Source organism: Myotis yumanensis, unplaced genomic scaffold (genome assembly GCF_028538775.1).
Source record: "Myotis yumanensis isolate MYYU_CA2020_CCGP unplaced genomic scaffold, mMyoYum1.0.hap1 SCAF_6, whole genome shotgun sequence".
In the NCBI taxonomy this organism is placed as follows: domain Eukaryota; kingdom Metazoa; phylum Chordata; class Mammalia; order Chiroptera; family Vespertilionidae; genus Myotis; species Myotis yumanensis.
In genome coordinates this window covers 20,326,079-20,343,434 of record NW_027223757.1, presented here as the reverse complement: position 1 = coordinate 20,343,434, position 17,356 = coordinate 20,326,079, and the positions used below count along the sequence as shown (strand labels likewise).

The 17,356-nt window shown below is 39.2% G+C and overlaps 1 protein-coding gene across 17 annotated transcripts in view; it reads left to right on the top strand.

Moving 5' to 3' along the window:
• EPB41L2 (erythrocyte membrane protein band 4.1 like 2) overlaps positions 1-17,356 on the top strand; it is a 192,553-nt gene that overhangs the window by 64,977 nt on the left and 110,220 nt on the right. The window contains exon 1 of one of the 17 annotated variants that reach the window (XM_070417677.1): positions 13,978-13,996. The exons of the other annotated variants lie outside the window; for them this stretch is intronic. The gene's annotated coding sequence lies outside the window, so the exon portion shown is untranslated. Of the gene's footprint in view, positions 1-13,977; positions 13,997-17,356 lie in introns of those variants that run through there. 17 annotated transcript variants of the gene reach the window in all.

Here is a 17,356-nt window from a genome sequence, read left to right as displayed (position 1 = left end):
TCTTTTTTAAAATTTTTACTTATTTAAAAATATGTTTTTATTGATTTTATAGAGAGAGGAAGGGAGAGGGATAGATAGATAGAAACATCATTGAGAGAGAGAATCAATCATTGATCAGCTGCCTCCTCCACACCCCCACTGGGGATCAGACCCACACCTTGACATGTGCCCTGACTGGGAATTGAACCCATGACCTCCAACCATTAAGCCACACCAGCCAGGCAGGGGGGATCACTTCTTAAATTATATAGTTGTGTAACCACTATGCTGTACTGTACACCTAAAACTAATCCTATATAATAAAGAGCTAATATGCAAATGGTCATCACGCCCTCATTCTGTCACGGCTCAGACACTCAACACTGGGGAGAGAGGAATGGGGACCAGCCAGGCACAAATGAGCTTGAGAGAGAGGAATAGGGATTAGCCAGGTTGCGGCCTGGGAGAGGGACAAGCTGCACATCCCACGGTCCTGGGCACCAGCGGCTGGTGCTGCGGCCCAGGAGAGAGACAATCCGCATGCCCCACAGTCCCTGCAGTCCCGGGCCCCAGCGGCTGCGCCTGTGGCCTGGAAGAGGGACAAGCCACCCGCCCCACGGTCCCGGTTGCCGGTGCCTGTGGCTTCGGCCCAGGTAAAACTGCCTGCCCATGGTCCCCTGTGTCTGTGGCCGGCCCGGGTGAAGCCGGCCCGGGTCCTTGGTGCCTGTGACCGGCTGGAGGAGGGAATCCTGGGTCCCAGGTGCAGGGTGAGTCAGAGGCAGTTAGGGGCAATCAGACCAGCAGGGGAGCAGTTAGGAGCGATCAGGCCAGTAGGGGAGCAGTTCAGAGCGTAGGCAAGCAGTTAGGAGCCAACAGTTCTGGATTGTGAGAGGCAGTCGGACATCCCCCCGAGGGGTCCCCGATTGGAAAGGGTGCAGGCCAGGCTGAGGGACCCCCCCTCCCATACACGAATTTTGTGCACCAGGCCTGTAGTATATAATAATATTGAATATCACCTGTAATTGATTAAAAAAAAGAAGAAAATACTATTTCCCCATTGAATGGCCTTGGCACCTTTGTCAAAATCAATTGTCTATATATTTTAGGGTTTATTTTTGGACTCTCAGTTCTGTTCCACTATTCATTCTTATACTAGTGCTACACTGTTTTGGTTACCCTAGCTTTGCAGAAAGTATTTTTTAAAAATATGTTTTTATTGTTTTTTTAGAGAGAGGGGAAAGTAGAGGAAGAGAAAGATAGGAACATCGATGAGAGATAAACATCAATCAGCTGTCTCCTGCACCCTTACTGAGGATTGAACCCGAAACCCGGGCATGTACCATGACCAAGAATTGAACTTGTGACCTCTTGGTGCGTGGTTCAGTGCTTAACCACTGAGACACGCCAGCCGGGCTGTAGTTGGCTTTAAAACCAGGAAGTATGAATTCTTCTACTTTTTCTGTTTCAGGATTAGTTCAGCTGAGGTCCTATGTAATTCCATATCAATTTTAGGATTAGTCTGTTCATTTCTGCAAAAAAGGCAGTTGGGATTTTGATAGGGATTGCATTGAATCTGTCAGTTAGTTTGGGGATTATGTCCATCTTAACAATATTAAGTCTTTGGATCCATGAACATGGATTGATTTCAGTCTTATTTGATTTGTGTGAAAAGTGTACTTAGTTTTTAGTGTACAAGTCTTGTTCCTTGGTTAAACTTACTCTTATGTACTTTATTCTTTTTCATGCTCAGTGGAATTATTTTTTGGATTGTTTATGGCTATGTATAAAAATATGACTGAGTTTGTGTATTGATCTTATATCCTAAAACTTTTCTCCATTCCTTCATTAGCTTCCTACCTACCCCTGAAATTTTAAGGATTATTTACTTATATGATCATGTCATCTGCAACTAGAAATCACTCCTTTTTTTACCTCCTTCTACCTGGTTGCTTTTTATTTATTTATTTTTTTGCCTAATTGCCCTGGCTTGAACTTTAAGTACAATGTTAAATAGAAGTGGTGAGAGGGGATATCCTGTCTTGTTTCGGATCTTAGGAAGAAAACGGTTAGTCTTTTATCTTTAACTTATGATGTTTAGCTGTGTTTTTGTAGATTCCTTTTACCATGTTTTGTTCATTAAAAAGGTCATGCATTTTTTCTTCTATCAATATGATTTATTATATTGATTGAATTTCATGTTGAGTCATCCTTGTATTCCTGGAATAAATTCCATTTGGTCATGTTGTAGGATTTTAGAGTCTTGTTGCATTTGGTTTGCCAGTATTTTGTTAAGGACTTTTCCCTCTCTGTTTATTAGTGATATTGGTCTGTAGTTTTCTTTTTTCTAACGTCTTTGGCTTTGGTATCAAGCATCATAAAATGAGTTAAATGGGGTATTTTGTGGGGGGGGGAGTTGATGAAAATATTTTATAATTGTTTGTCATTACACAACTGACTATATTAAAAATCTTGATTTGTATACTTAAGTGGAAGACTTGCATAATATCTCAGTAATGTTGTTACCAAAAAAAATTATATTGGCAAGCTCACCTATCTTCTTTAACCCCAAATCATTATCCTGGTCTTCAAAGTCCTCAACAATTTTTCCAGCTATCATATTTTAGCATTACCTCTAACTTATCTTTGTATGTGACTAATTCAGTGATAGTGGTCAACCCATTGCCCCACTTACCACTTCCTTCTCCCCAAGATCTCACAGAATATCTTGTGCATCTTATTGCTTTACCCTGTCCAAGGACTGTTCCATCTATCTTGAATGTCCTTGTCTCTCTATCCCATCAATCACAGTCCATGCACCCTTTCTTGCAGAGTCTTTTCAAGGTTCTTCTATTTATTATTCTGGCTTTCAGGTAGTCCCAAGCCCTTAAATCTGATGATTGTTATTTCACTTAGGAAGAAAAGTTGTGTGTGATCTGGAATGTGTGAGTGTCCTTAAGGAGACAGTGGGACAGAATATTTGAAATCAGAACTATTCTGGAAAGTCTGGTATATGTATTTCTAGTACTTTTAAAAAATACACTTTCAGTTAACTTGCTAATTTATAGGGTTTACTTTTCATTTTATACTTTTCTGGTTTCCCCAAATGGTTCTCAGTGCTATGGTATGGTCTGTCCAGCCATTAACATTAAATGCCAGGTATCTATTGATGTACATGTATATGTCTGAAAGATAGAAAGATCCAGAACTTTCAGTTGTGTTTCACAGTTCTCCTTATGTATTTCTAAAAAATATTTTCGAAAAAATTTATTGTGTTAGAGTAGAAACAGTTAAGTCCTAATGTGTAGAGTTCATGTGCAAGAAGCAGAGGTAGGCAAGACTGGTTAGGTAATGGCTACCTTTTGGCGTTTGGTGAAGTATAACTGGGAGGTTACATACACATCATGGTGTAATGTCGGGAACGTATTTCAAATAAAGTAGAATTGGCTTCAAATCTCAGGTATCTACCTCAGACTTAGCTGTTAGGGCTTTAAGGCAAGATCCAAATTCAGATTTGTCTAATTTTAGGATTGACAATGAACCACTATGCTACTTTGCATTCCATGCTTGCTAAGGAAAGTTACTGCATTTCTCTGAACCTCATTTTATTCATGTATAGAATGAGCTTGCTGTGCAGAGATGTTTTGAGACATAAATAAGGATGTTTGTAAAGCAGTCAACAGAGAGCTTGCTCACAAAATAGGCAGGCTTATTTCTGTTAGTAAAATATTTTGTTTGCTTCAAAACAATAGCACCAACAAAAGAGATTTTGAAAGCATGTCTGAAATTTATGCAGAGAAATTTGCTTATCTTTTGGCTTTAAAATATTGAATTCCTTACTTTATATTTTGGCACAAAGTTTTCAATGTTCTTTTTCTCTAGAATTAGGTAATTTTTAAGTAAGTAATTTGTTAGTAATTACTTTCTTTCCCTCTTCTGTCTTTTTTCTTGTTCAAAATGAGTTTTAATCAAAGAGGTAATTGAATTATACCCTTTTCATTAACTTTCCTTCTGAAGAATTTGAGACTATCTGACAGTGTGGTTAACTGAAGTGGTTATTTAGTTAAGCCATAGGCTTTGCAGTTTCTGGAGTGAAGTTTAGGAAGGGTGAATTTTTTGTTGGAAGCCGTAATAGAGATGAACTAGAGAAGTAGTTACTGGCTTTCATCTTGGCTGCAAAAGTATTTGTATAAGAGTATTTGTTGGTGTTGCTATAGAAATATAGTCAAAACTACAGCAGGGAAAGCATTACAAATAAATTATTGATTAGGTTACCTGAATTGTTTTTCTTATTTTGGAACTATACACAATTGCTTTTAAAATGTCTGACTTTTTTATTCTTAGCTATAATAAATATTCAGTTATCATAAGTGCAAAATACATCAGTATTGAGAATACTGATACTAATCATCTACGTTTCTTTGGTTACTGTTAATCCTTAGAGGTTTGGAGGGAAACATTCTGCTAAAGCAAATCCAAATTTCCTGTTTGTGATGGTGATGGATTGTAATTTTAAAAATGTGTGTTTTCTTGTATTTCAGGATAGTTTTGGTTCAGTTGGGAATTTTTCTTAATGAAAACCATATATAGGTACTTTTTTCAAGTTTTATTTAAATTTTCTTTTACAAATTTATGAAGTTATACTGGCCATACTGTCCATTTTAGCTTTTTAATACAATTTGGATCAGGAGAAAGTGGCTCCACTAAGCAGTTTGTAGGAGAAAATAGCTCTGCTTCTGGCTTTTATAGACTGTCTTGCTCAAAGGAAGAATAGCTATTGAGTCAGTTACAACTTCAGTGGAAGATGTCTTGCAGCTGTGCCTTTTTGGTTTTGTTCCAGAGATAGTATTTGTGTGTCCTGTCAGAGTGTCTTAAAGACCCACCCTAGAAAGATTCAACTCTATAAAAGGAGTTTTGTTTTATAACCTTTCACATATTCTTACTGGGTTCTGGTGGTGACGGTGGTCTTCACTGTCTTGTCTTTTAAACTGGCATTTTATGGAGACACAGGCTTCACAGTTGGAGAATAGGAATTGCAGTTGTAGTTGCTGGATCTCATAAAATACATTTAGCCAGGTTCTTGGTACATACCGTGATGAAAACAAATTACCCCTCTCCAAACCTTGCGATTTCAGTGAGTTATTTTTTAACTTATTTTCTGCCTCTATACTGATTGAAGGCTTCTGGGTAATTTAATAGGTATTGATTTATAAGTCATATATATATATATATATATATATATATATATATATATATAGCGCCAGAGACTGGAACGCCATAATGACTGGAATGACGCCCACTGCGGCCAGCCAGATGGGGGTGGGGTCAGCCCGTCAACCTCCCACGGCCCCTCCCACAGCCACCCTGCCTGATGGGCTCTCCCACCCCATTGAGGGCGGGTGGCCAGCCAACCCTCCTGCGGCCCTTCCCCCTGGCTGGCCCCGCCCATGATAGCCCCCCTACCCCAATAGGGGGTGGGGCTGGCCAGCCAACCTCTTACAGCTCCTCCCCCCGCTTGGCCCCACCCCTGATCGGGCCAATTTGGGCCGGGCCGGCTGGCCAACCTCCCGCCGTCTCCTCCTCCTGACAGGCCCAACCTGATCTGCCCCAATTGGGGTTGGGCTGGCCAGACCCCACCCGTGCAAGAATTTGTACACTGGGTCTCTAGTGTTGACATAATAGAAGACAGATGATGTAGGGAATCCTAAAGTTTGAAAAGTTTAAAACACTAATGACTTTTCATATTGAAAGTTATTGTGTTTAACCTGTTCTGAATAATGTTAACCCAAATGCTAAGGGAATTATCATTCAATGATAATATATTATCATTGAATATATCCTAGGAGATTGACAAATTTTCCACTTTTCTTCTTGTCTCTCCCTCCACCCCCCTCCTTTAAATACTCCAAAGTTATCACAGCTATTTGGAATGGAGAACAGGGATTCGGATGCACTCCTATGTTTCTGTCTTCTGTAAATCCCTCCTCTCCCCCTTTGTATTTTCAGTTACCTTCCCTTTGGTCTCTGAGGTAGAGGTGTTGCTCCTGCTGTCCAGGATTAAACCCATCTCCCATGGTTTTGATCCTTTTTCTTCTTTCTCTTCTGAACTACCTTCCATCCATTTTTCTTTTTCTCCTTTGTGTCTTTAAATTCTCCTCTCATTGTCTCTCCCACCAAAAGTCTGCACCAAACAAAACATCTCCCATAGTTCAACATCTTCCCACAACCTTGTAGTTACTACCTCCCCTTTTCTAGCCTTTTACTTTATTGCTAAACTTAAGATTAATTTACACTATCTCTTACCCTCCCCATTTCAATATTTTTTGTAGGCAGATGGCTTTTTCTTCCACCGTCCAGTGAAGTTGCTCTTTGAGGTTCCTAGCAATCTTTTCATGACACTTTTAAAACCTTATTGGTGCCTGAAGCAAATCTGCCCTTGGCTGCCACACTGTCCACTCCTCCCAGCTTGACTGTTATCTTTTGGCAGTACTTTCTTGCTTTGCTGGTTTTTCTCTTAAGCTGAACCTTCCCAGCCTCCTTTATAGATTCTTTGCTCTCCATCTGGGCGTTTATTGTGAGCATTTTTCTTTCTTTGTTTGCCTGGGGTGTCATCCACTTCCATAGCTTCAAATAACACTCATTGACGAAGTCGCAAATCTTAGCAAGGAAACCTAGACTCTGTTGTTCAAACACCTATCTCTAACCATCCTGGTTGTCATCACACAGTCAATTCAAAGGCATTAAAAGTAGAAGCTGTGCTTCTTTTATTCCCATTTCCTACTCTTGTTGGAAATCCTTGTCTGTGAATGGCACTGCTTTCTAACCTTGGACTACCAGGAACTTGGGAATGTTGTTCTCCATTGCTTCAGCAATCCAACTCATTATCAAAGCCTGTCCCTGTCACCTACTAAATATTTATTGACTCCATCTCTTCCTTTGCATATTTGTTGCCTCTGTCTTAGTTTAGATGCTGTTTCCTGGACCACTGGAACATCATCTTAACTAGTTTCCTTTCATTGTGTCACTAGTTCTCACATGACTGCCAAAGTAATCCTCCAGAAATACAAAATTAATGTTGTTTTCCATTGCCTACAGGATAGATCTGAGCTTAGCATACTGATCACTCATTATTTGGCTACCTCTCTGTCCCTCTTCTTTACTCCCACCCTGTGTTGCAGGCAGATGATGAGGTACTTACCATTCTCTACAACGCATTTATGTTTATGATTCTGTGCCCTTTACTTACTGTTCCCACGGTGAGGAGTTCACTTATACCCACTTAAAATTGGCCCAGTAAGCTCCTTCTTAACCTTCAAAGTCAGCTCACATGTCACATTGAGAAGCATTCTTCCCTCATCAAGTCAGTTACTGTTGAATTCTTCATGCCTATATTCCAACTCTTATTCTCTTTGTAATCTAGTTTTTAAAAAATTTTTATATATATATATTTTTTTATTGCTTAAATTATTACAAAGAGTATTACATATTTCTCCTTTTTTTCCCCGCCCTTGACAATCCCCTGGCCTCCCCTACCCCCCAGTGTCTTATGTCCATTGGTTATGCTTATATGCATGCATACAAGTCCTTTGGTTGATCTCTTACCCCCCCTAATCCCCCCCCCCCCCCCCCCCGGCCTTCCTGCTGTAGTTTGACAGTCTGTAATCTAGTTTTTTTAAGTGCCTTGCTTTTGTATTGCTGGAGCCAAGTTTTACACAGGTCTGTATCCTTAGCAGCTATCGGTAAGCAGAGAGCAATTCCTTACTCGATGAATGGAAACCCAAAAGTACAGAATTAAAATCAAGATTTTATAGGGAAAGGTATTCTGGCTTGATGTTGGATATTCTTTGTTAATTAATTTGTGTGGATAGGGTCTGTGGATTGAGAACATATTAACATTGCTTAGGGTTTTCTTTCATAATTCAGGTTTGGAGAGTTAGGTTTGAAAGGTGAAGCTACAGAAAGATATGAGTGAAGAAGTTACAGTTTCAAATTATGGAGCTAATAAAGTTGTGAAGGACTGAAAGTAGTCTGGGTTCTCAATCAAGTGCCCAAACCATGCAGAAGGCATATATTAGGCAGAAAAGGAAGACTGTGATGCAGGTGAAGTGAGGAGAGGGCCCCAGACGGGGTTGTACCTCCCCAGGGCCTGATGTGTAGCTGTGCTGTACTAACTCCATACACCTTAACATTCCCTTGGCTTGCCCTGGTAGATAGAATCCATGTATACTAGTAGTTAAAAACTTTTTGTTCTTTTGCAAGGACCTTGTGTTTATATGGTTCAGGTTGGGCCTCTTGGATAGGGGGGCTCTTTTAAAGGAAAGGAGAAAAAGGAAAGAAGGGAAATTATGGAGGGTGGATTAGGGTGAGGAAACACTTTTTTTTCCTTCTACAACTTGTGGGAAAAATAGATAAATGGGATTGGTAGGAGATTACTGTATGTTAATGTTTGTTTTTTTTAAAAAAATATACACTCAGCCATTTCCAGGGGGAAAACTTAGATTGTTAATTTTTGTGACCAATGAAATTTTATGTTTAATAGTAACTTTCATTCATTTAGCATTTTGCCCTGCTGTATAGGCAGATTATCTGCTTATACCTTCATTTTGCAGACTTAGCTAAGTGGCAATATGGGGATATAGCTAGACTGAATATGAATTTAATAGTCTTTCCGATTGGGAAGAGTAGTTAATTTCTTGGCAGTAGCCTCTTTATTTTTGGAAACTTATAATTTTTTCAGGAGTGGGAAGGTATAGGGATTTTTTGGAGTCCAGAGAGTGGGAGCTTTTGAGGTCTGCTGGATGCCTTGTCTCAAGGCTCTTTGTTTCTTCTGGCCCTTGGAGAGCCAAAAGGGCCTCTCTATTCCCTGTTCTCTCCCCTTTTCAATGGGGCAGGGCAGTCTGCATAGGGAAAGGCATTGGAACTGATAGTCAGAATCTGACATCTAGCCTGGGTTCTACTGATTTACTCTGTATGTGACCTTGAATAAGTAACCTATCTTCTGACCTGGGGTCTTCCATTTGTGAAAGGCAAGGGCTAGAGGTACATAAGTACTGAGATCCCATTGGGCTATAAATTTATTTATTCTAGAAAAACCCCACTTTGCTCAGTCATATGTAGGGTGTTGCACAATGTTAGCAAGATATTTGTTTCTGCTTTATGGCTAATGGGCTTTGTGGTAGGTGCTTTTATTTTATTTCTTTAATCCCTATGGCAAGGGGGTGTCATTACCACATTAGCAGTAACATTTGTACTTTTAAAGAAAGATGAATGAGCCTAAACATTGTGAGCCTATAATGCTGTCCTTAACCTCCGCAAGGGAGTTGTCTGCTTTGCTGTGCCCTTCCTGTATCTCTGTATATCCCTTATCGCATGTGGTATAATTATTTATGTACCTCTTCTCTGCTAGACAGTGAATTCCCTGAGGGCTGGTATGAGGAAGAGCTATCCAGTGTCTGGTGCAAAAGAGGAACTCAGCAACTGCTTCTTAGACATATGTGGAACGAAAATAATACATTTTAAAGTAAATGCTGGGTTACTGTATTGGTCCAAATGTGTAATTCTAATAGTGATGCTTTTGACTTTTTTAGTTAAAAAAAGGCTATCTTTGTCCTAACACTTTTTAGTTTCAAAACATTAACTTTTTGAGTATAGATTCCTAACCACTACTCCCCCCACAACCTACTCTCTTTCCAAACCCCCTTAAAAATATGGGTTCATACAGCATGTTTCCCAGTTTCACAAATATATAATTCTTTCTGATGTCACATTTTTAAAGACATGATGGGGAAGACATTTTGCTAATGACTCATGAGTAGTTGTGCAAATTATTCTGGATTTAGAGCCTGAGAGAAGTTAAACTGTGGAGTGTTGTGGTCAAAATAGAGCTTACACATAGGGTTTATGGAATAGAACAGTTTTTTTCTTCTTTTTGCTGACATCAGATACAGTGATTCTGTCTGAAATGTGGGCTGCTAGAAAATTTTATAGACCAATTGAAGTTCATCCAGATTGAAAGAGTCCTGAAACTTTTCTCCGTGTTCGTTCAGGAAGCATAGTGTTTATAGTGTTGCCTGGTGATTGGTAGATGGGGAGATTGGATTCCTTGTAAAATTTCAAAAAACAGAGGTTTATTTTGAGTACTTCTTAGGTTATTTTAGGGCTATAACAGAAAATTATGTGTGCTTTTTTTTCCTTGTGTGACAAGTGATGATTGCTTCTCAAATGGAGGCTAGATGAATAAAGGTGGAAAGACTGAAAGGAACTGTCTCCCTCATTATCTTTTTGCAACACTAATCACTTTATTTTCTGCACAGAATTTGGTTTTGGACTGTGGGTCCTTTACATGTTATTCAATTCCATTCTTTGTCCCCATAAAGTAAGGAGGTAGGATAATTTTAGAAATTGAAAAAATTATGATACTGGGTTTAAAATAAAATTCTATTTATACACAAACTGACATATACATATATAGGAAAAATATTTCCACCTTAATCCAAACTCCCTTAATTACTTAAAAAATAGTATTCTGAGATAAACCTCAAATTTCCATTTTTAGTGGAATAATGAGACAGTGTCAAAACATGGTTATTTAGGATCTTCCAAAGACAGATGTAACAGATATAAATTCATATGAACAATTTTTTTATATTAAGACATGTAGATGTTTCAGCCAGTGTAATTTGTGCACTTTAATGAGTTTAAAATCTTACTGGAAATGAATAATTTAAATGATACTAGACCTGGTTTGTGTACTTCTTTGCCAATAACCCATTGACTAATCTTCTCTCTATATAAAACCCTAATATGCAAATAGACTGAAAGGAGGAACAACTGAACAACCGGTTGCTATGATGTGCACTGACCACTAGGGGCACATGTGTGCAACATGGCAGGTGTTGGCAGCAGGTGGCAGAGTGTGGAACATGGCGGGCGTCGGCAGCAACGGGATGGTGGAACAGGTGAGCAGAGGCGCCAGACCAAGGTGGGGCGCTGACTGCTGTCATTGAGGCAAGCCTCTGGTGGTTACTGAAAGTTCTTTGCTCCCGTGTGCCATGGTCTTGCCCGGCGCTCGCACCTGCTGCTGGTGCTGGCCCCATTCACACCCGCTGCCAGTGCCCGGCGCTGGTCTCAACCGCTTGGCACTGTCAGCCGGTGCGAGCGGCCGCTGCCGGCCCCAGTCACTCCTCTGGGCTTCTCCACCTCCCCCTGATCCTAAGGGGCGACTGGGGCCAGCAGCCGCCTCTCGCACCCAATGCCAGTGCCAGAGCCGCCGCTTGCACCCACTGCCTGTGCTGGCCCCGCTCGCATGCACTGCTGGTGTTGGCCCCGCTTGCACCCGCTGCTGGCGCCAGCCCCAATGCTGCCAACAGGTGCAAGCGGAGGCTGGAGCTGGGCTGCTGGCAGACAGGGGACTGGGGGATGTGGTGGGAGGAGCCGGGTGGGGGTGCGAAGGATGAGCCAAGACCAGCCCCTGTGCCCATAGCAGCATCGCACTCCACAGTTCCTTTCAAGGTGCACAAATTCATGCCCTGGGCCCCTAGTCTTATATAAGTTACTTCACTTCTTTGGGTTTAGTTTACTCATCTGGAAGACCAGGATGTTAAAATAAAGATAATGCAGCATTGGTGGAAAAGTGCCATTGATTTTGGAAGGCAGCTGTGCTCACCACTATAATACCGGTGCCACTAACATTAGTTTTGAAATCAGACCAATTTGGTGGAAATTCTGGCTCTACCACTTATTGGGTATATGATTTTGGAAACTCATTTAAATTCTCTGGGTTCTCTTTATCTACTGTATTAATATGTTTTTTTTTTAAAATTTGTTTGTTTTCAAATCATAGTATTGTAAAACTTTCTATCTTACTTCCCTTAACCATTGTTTGAATAATGAGAGTCAGTTGTCTTAATAAGCAGGATCTTTTATATTGAAATCAGCAGTGGGGTTTGAGCAGTACCATTCAGCTTCAGCTACTATAACAAGATACCATATACTGGGGGGCTCAGACAACAAATTTATTTTCTCACAGTTCTGAAGGCTGTAAGTCCAAGATCGAGGTTGCCAGCATGGTCAATTTTTGGGGGGCTCTTTTCCTGGCTTATACGTGGCCACCTTTTCTTTTTGTCTTCACAGGGTGAGGTGAAACAGAGCAGGAGAAGGGGAAAGAATGAGCAAGCGCTCCGATGTCTTTTCTTATAAGGGCAATAATTCTATCATGATGGCCTCCACCCTTAAGTTTTCATCTAAATCTAATTATTCCCCAAAAGGTCCCATCTCCAAATACCATCACATTGGAGGAGCGTAGTGCTTCAATGTATGAACTCTGGGGACACACACCATTCAGTACTAGCAGAAGGTGGGGAGTAAGAGGGCAGGACACACAGGGGTTATGAGAGAGATCTGAGCTGGAGTATTAACTTCACTGGATCTAGTGCAGTGTCAGTAGTTATGAGACTTCCGGATTCCATGAAGCAACACATGTCAGAAAGAGGCTTGGAGCCAATATTTTTCCAAGTAAGGCTATTGAAATAAATATATCATATACTGCATTTATTAAAAGTACATTTAACATTTAAAAAGTAGGAAGAAAATAAAAAGATTATTGCTACTTTGAATTGAATAAAATTGGCTCTACTAAAAACTCACCAAATTGCCCTATTGTGAATCAGTGAAAACTTTGTGGTGGATAGTGAAGTTTTTTTACTTTTGTTATATAGAATGACTTTTATTTTAAAGTTTTATATTTGTTCATTTTAACAGAGATTAATCTCTTCAGAGCTAGCTGCTACTGAAACATATTTTCAGTAAGTTCCCATAAAGCAAACATTACCTTTTCTCTACTAGTTGGTACAGGTGACATCATACTTATTTAAGTATCTAAAGTATTTTTTTGGAATTAAAAAAACTTATTTTTTTTTTTTTAAAAAAAGACTGCTGTAAATGAATGTGAACATATAATACTCACTAATGGACATCGGAACTGCTTGATAGGAGAGCAATATGGCCGCATCTTGAAGTTGTGAAAATGCATGCCTGGATACAAAGTCCGATTGTCTTGGTCATGATTGTTTAATATAAATATCTACATTGGGGGAAAAAACATCAACAACCAGTATTTAAATTGTGGAAATGTATAGTGAGTGGGGGTTATTATTATATAATCAGGGAAGATTAGTTGTTTCTTAGATTTCTCCGACCTGAATTTTAAAATTAATGTGTTTTCCTTTGGTTACTTTACATTTACTTTGTTGCCATGTGTATTTATATTCATATGATAGACGGATGTATGATTACCTTTTGTGTCAGTCATTTCTTAATGAAGGATTGACAATAAAGCAGATATATCAGCTTTGTAACTATGTGATGGAACCTATAAGTCTTATTAAAACAAGCCTTCATTTTAAAATATAATATGAAATGAATGAATAAGCAAATTCTTTTACAAATGAATCAAAATCAATATTTCATTTTTATGTATTGAAAACTGGACTATGTATTTCCAGAGTTTTTCTATGTCTGGAAATGTATACATTGGCTTATAGTAGTTTATAAATAAAGATGATTAGGTCAGATATTGTGTACATACACTTTTGGTGTCTATTTGTAGGGTAGGATAAAATGACAAAAATAAGAACACAGTTGAAGGAGGAGACCGAAAGCAAAGTAAAAATTATGACCACAAAAACAGAAAAAATTCCCAGCAATAATAGAAAAATTATCATACAATTACAGTTGTGTCATAGAAACTATCCTTTATGTGAGCTTTCTTCATTTAGTGGGTAAAGCAGGCAGCAGGAAAGTGACTTTTTCTTTGACCCATGTGAGTTTTCTAGCAGAGGAATGAAGTAACTTGGAACCAAGCTGAGCTTTTTTACGGAGCATGCCCTTCTCCAGCAGGGTTCGGCCTGGGTGGGGCAGGTCTTGCTCATTAAGCTTTTGCAGACTGGATTTCCATCAGCTTTCCACAGTCTTCTAATGACAGGGAACAGCAAACAACGGGCTCAATGTGCTTAAAAGCTGCGTATGTATTTCAAGGGGGAGATTTTTAAGAAATTTTTGTTGTAGCAGTTAGGTTTTATTATGTATGCTTGATTGTTTTGCTTTTGGAGGAAGCTTGCTTTTGAGAGTGTCAGTATTCAGGGCACTGAAAACTTGGAAATGCTAACATATAGAGTAGTTGGAATCTGGGTAAGTACACTGTGTGGAAAAGGGAATATGTTCAGTTATATTTGAACTAAGCCCTATGAAAAAATATTTGTGTGTGTGTGGTTAGAGTTTAGTTTTAGACCACTTGTTTGCATTTTTCTAGGAAAATATTGAAAGTTTTTTCAAGTTATCTTTAACATAATTATCTTTTTAGGTTTGCCCTATGAGAATAATGAAAGTAGTTCATTGCATTATTTTATATACTTGTCTTGCTATTTTATGATTGATTTATTCAGTAGTGCAATATGAAAGTTAATTATTCCTAAATTACATTGAGGACCATGTAAGGTTAATAGTGTTCAGTTATTTTTAACATGTTAAAGGAGGACAGATTTGAATTTAATTTTAAGATGCTTCATTTTCAGGCTAAGTTGATTGGTTGAAAGAAGTACTGTGGCTAGCAGAGATTTGAATTCACATTTTTTAGCATGTGCAAATTAGTGGCCATTAACAGTTATCAAAAATTATATATCATTTTACTGTTGTTACTATCTAAGTGTGGTATTGATTGAACAAGTTCTTTTACTGAATATTTAATCATTTGTCACATTGAGCAAATTTGAAAACTCAACATGTTGCCCAGATGCTGACATCCAGACTCAGAAAAAATTGTTTTCATGATTTTTCTTGTTATAATCTACCAGTCTTTTTTCAAAAAGAACCTTGTTTCAATGTTACTTTCTAACAAAATGAAAAGCAGTACTACTAGGATGGGTGGAGGGTGATCTTGGCAATTCCATCTTTATTGTTACCACTGCAGGAAATGCTCTCCTACTACTGAAGTAATAGGGGGTGGGGGTTGGGGGGGTGCATATGTGTACTTAGGATGTTTAAGTTTTCTATTTTGAGGCCCAAGAAAGAATTGTCTCTTTAAATTATTGGCACCGGATATGGGAGTAAATAACTGTAAAGGTGATGCTGATGATTTGGACAGCCAGTCATGAGCCCCTTTCCCCCACCCCCTCTCCCTGCCCCTTTCTCCTTGGTAATATTCCTGTACACATTATGTAATGTATTGGATGACGTGTAGTTTAACATCATAGCTGGATCACGTAGCAAGTTGGAAAGGGAAATTTTAAGCATTGACATTTAGTTTGCATGAATGTTTTGGTGGACTTTAAGGTTGAATGCCTGGCATATTCTCCAGCAGGATCCTCTACCAAATCATGTTTACAAGTATTTGAATTTTGAGACTCTTACCTCCAAAGAAAGAAATATATTTACTAGTTGATATAAAACATTTTGAGCTAAACTAATGCTCAGAGTAGGAATTTAAAAAAAAAAAGAAGGTTTTAAGCATTCCAAATGGCATGTCTGTAATTCCATTGTAGTTACAGCTTTTCCCACCTGGGGAAAGTTGCTTTTATCATGCCAGGCGTGGAGGTCCATATGCTAACAGTCTACAAGGCACCTTCTACTGACCTACCAGAGGACTAGCGTCAACATTTGGATCTGCTTACCTAAGCCAGAAAAATCATTCAGTTTATAGTCTCATTTTACTCTTTGGTAGTGCTGTAAATATTTAGAATGGCAGAAGATCCGATGGCCAAAATTTACCAAGTGAATTATATTTTTTGACAAGGTTTAGCTATTTATGCCTGTCAATTGCACAGTTCCAAAGCTTACGGAGAAGAGGATTTCAAAGTGTGAGATCAATGTAGGCTCCAGCTTGGTTGGCCTTGTCATAGTGTGGGGAGCTGATTGACTTTGACAAGCTTTTGTCTTATGACCTATTAAAATGCAGCGTCTGCAGCTTGTGCATTTATCTTGTGCAATTAACTTTGGTGGATTTGTCATTAGCTTATTTGGGAAAGGCCTCCTGAACCGCTGTTATTTTTTAGCTAATGAATTTAGAGTTTGATTCACACATGAATTTTAGACTGTTCGTAGATTATCACTTGATACCAAATGGGTTTTACAATGGGCTGGGTGAGGATCCTATGCAGAAGGTAGCTGTGGGATAAGCTCAGAGAAAGTATGCTCCCTAGTATCTGTTATGACTGTGAGAGATTGTTGGTGTTGGCTTTACTTTGTTTTGAGCCTGGTTATGATGTCACTGGAAGAAATTGCACAATGTATTTTTCTTTTGTATAGAACATTATATGATGGTGGTCCAAATAAATGTTCCCAGAACTAGGAACATCACAAGTTTATCGAGAAGCCACCGGATGCACAATACTGCACTGGGAACATGTAGTTACTCATCTGCACAAAATTTCACTCTCTTCATGGGAGCATAGGAACTGATGTGACCAGGGAGAAGGTGTGAACAGGAAACATGACATCCTTGTGTTTGTCAGGCCAATTTCGTTCCTGCCTTTGCCTATAAGTGAGGATGAAGCTGCTGACAGATTCGGAATGTTTATGTGTGACCAGCTTAGAAATTTAATGTGTCTTCTCATTGTGTTTTACTCTTTTTTTAAAATTTTCCTCAACTTTCAGAGAAATCTAGTTCTAAGTGCCCTGTTCTCACTTCTCCAGCAGAAAATAGTAATAATCTTTTTGGCCTAGCTGCATATGTACTAGTATTGTTAGCAAAAGACACCTTTTTTTTTCTTTTCTTTTTTTTATCTCCACACCTAGGTCAAATGTTTAAAAAACTAGCAAGGCTTTCTCAGAAACTCTGTGTTGTTTTTAAAAAAATGAAGAATTGATATACTTTAAAGAAGATTTTTGGCTGCTCTAAAAGTCTAAATTTTGAACTTTAGGAGAGCAGCGTGCATAGGATAAGGGGTGGGTTTGTGAAGTATGTGTGACGGAATTTATGGCAGTTGTGGCATTTGGGTTGTCTCCAAGAAAGCAGACCTAACCAAGCTGGGTTCACTTAACACTTGGAGTGCGGGAAACGAGTTAAGTCGGCTCACGTGAATTGCGCGTACTCCGCGGGAGCCGTCTTAACTCGGTTCATACAGATTTGCGGTGGAGTGCGGGAAACGTGTAAACTCGGGCCGATTGTAACTGCGTATTACCAAATATTTGTTTGTTTGCAGTTCACAAAGATACCTACCTGCGTATGCGAACCGTTTCATACCCATTGGGGTAATAGGTATCATAAAAATCCCTGATTTTGCGCGGGAAACCTAAATAATTGCCCGCGCCATCTTATATTTTGGCGGGAAATTCACCCCACACCGTAGTGTTAATACATTAGATATCTTAACGAATAAATATTGTT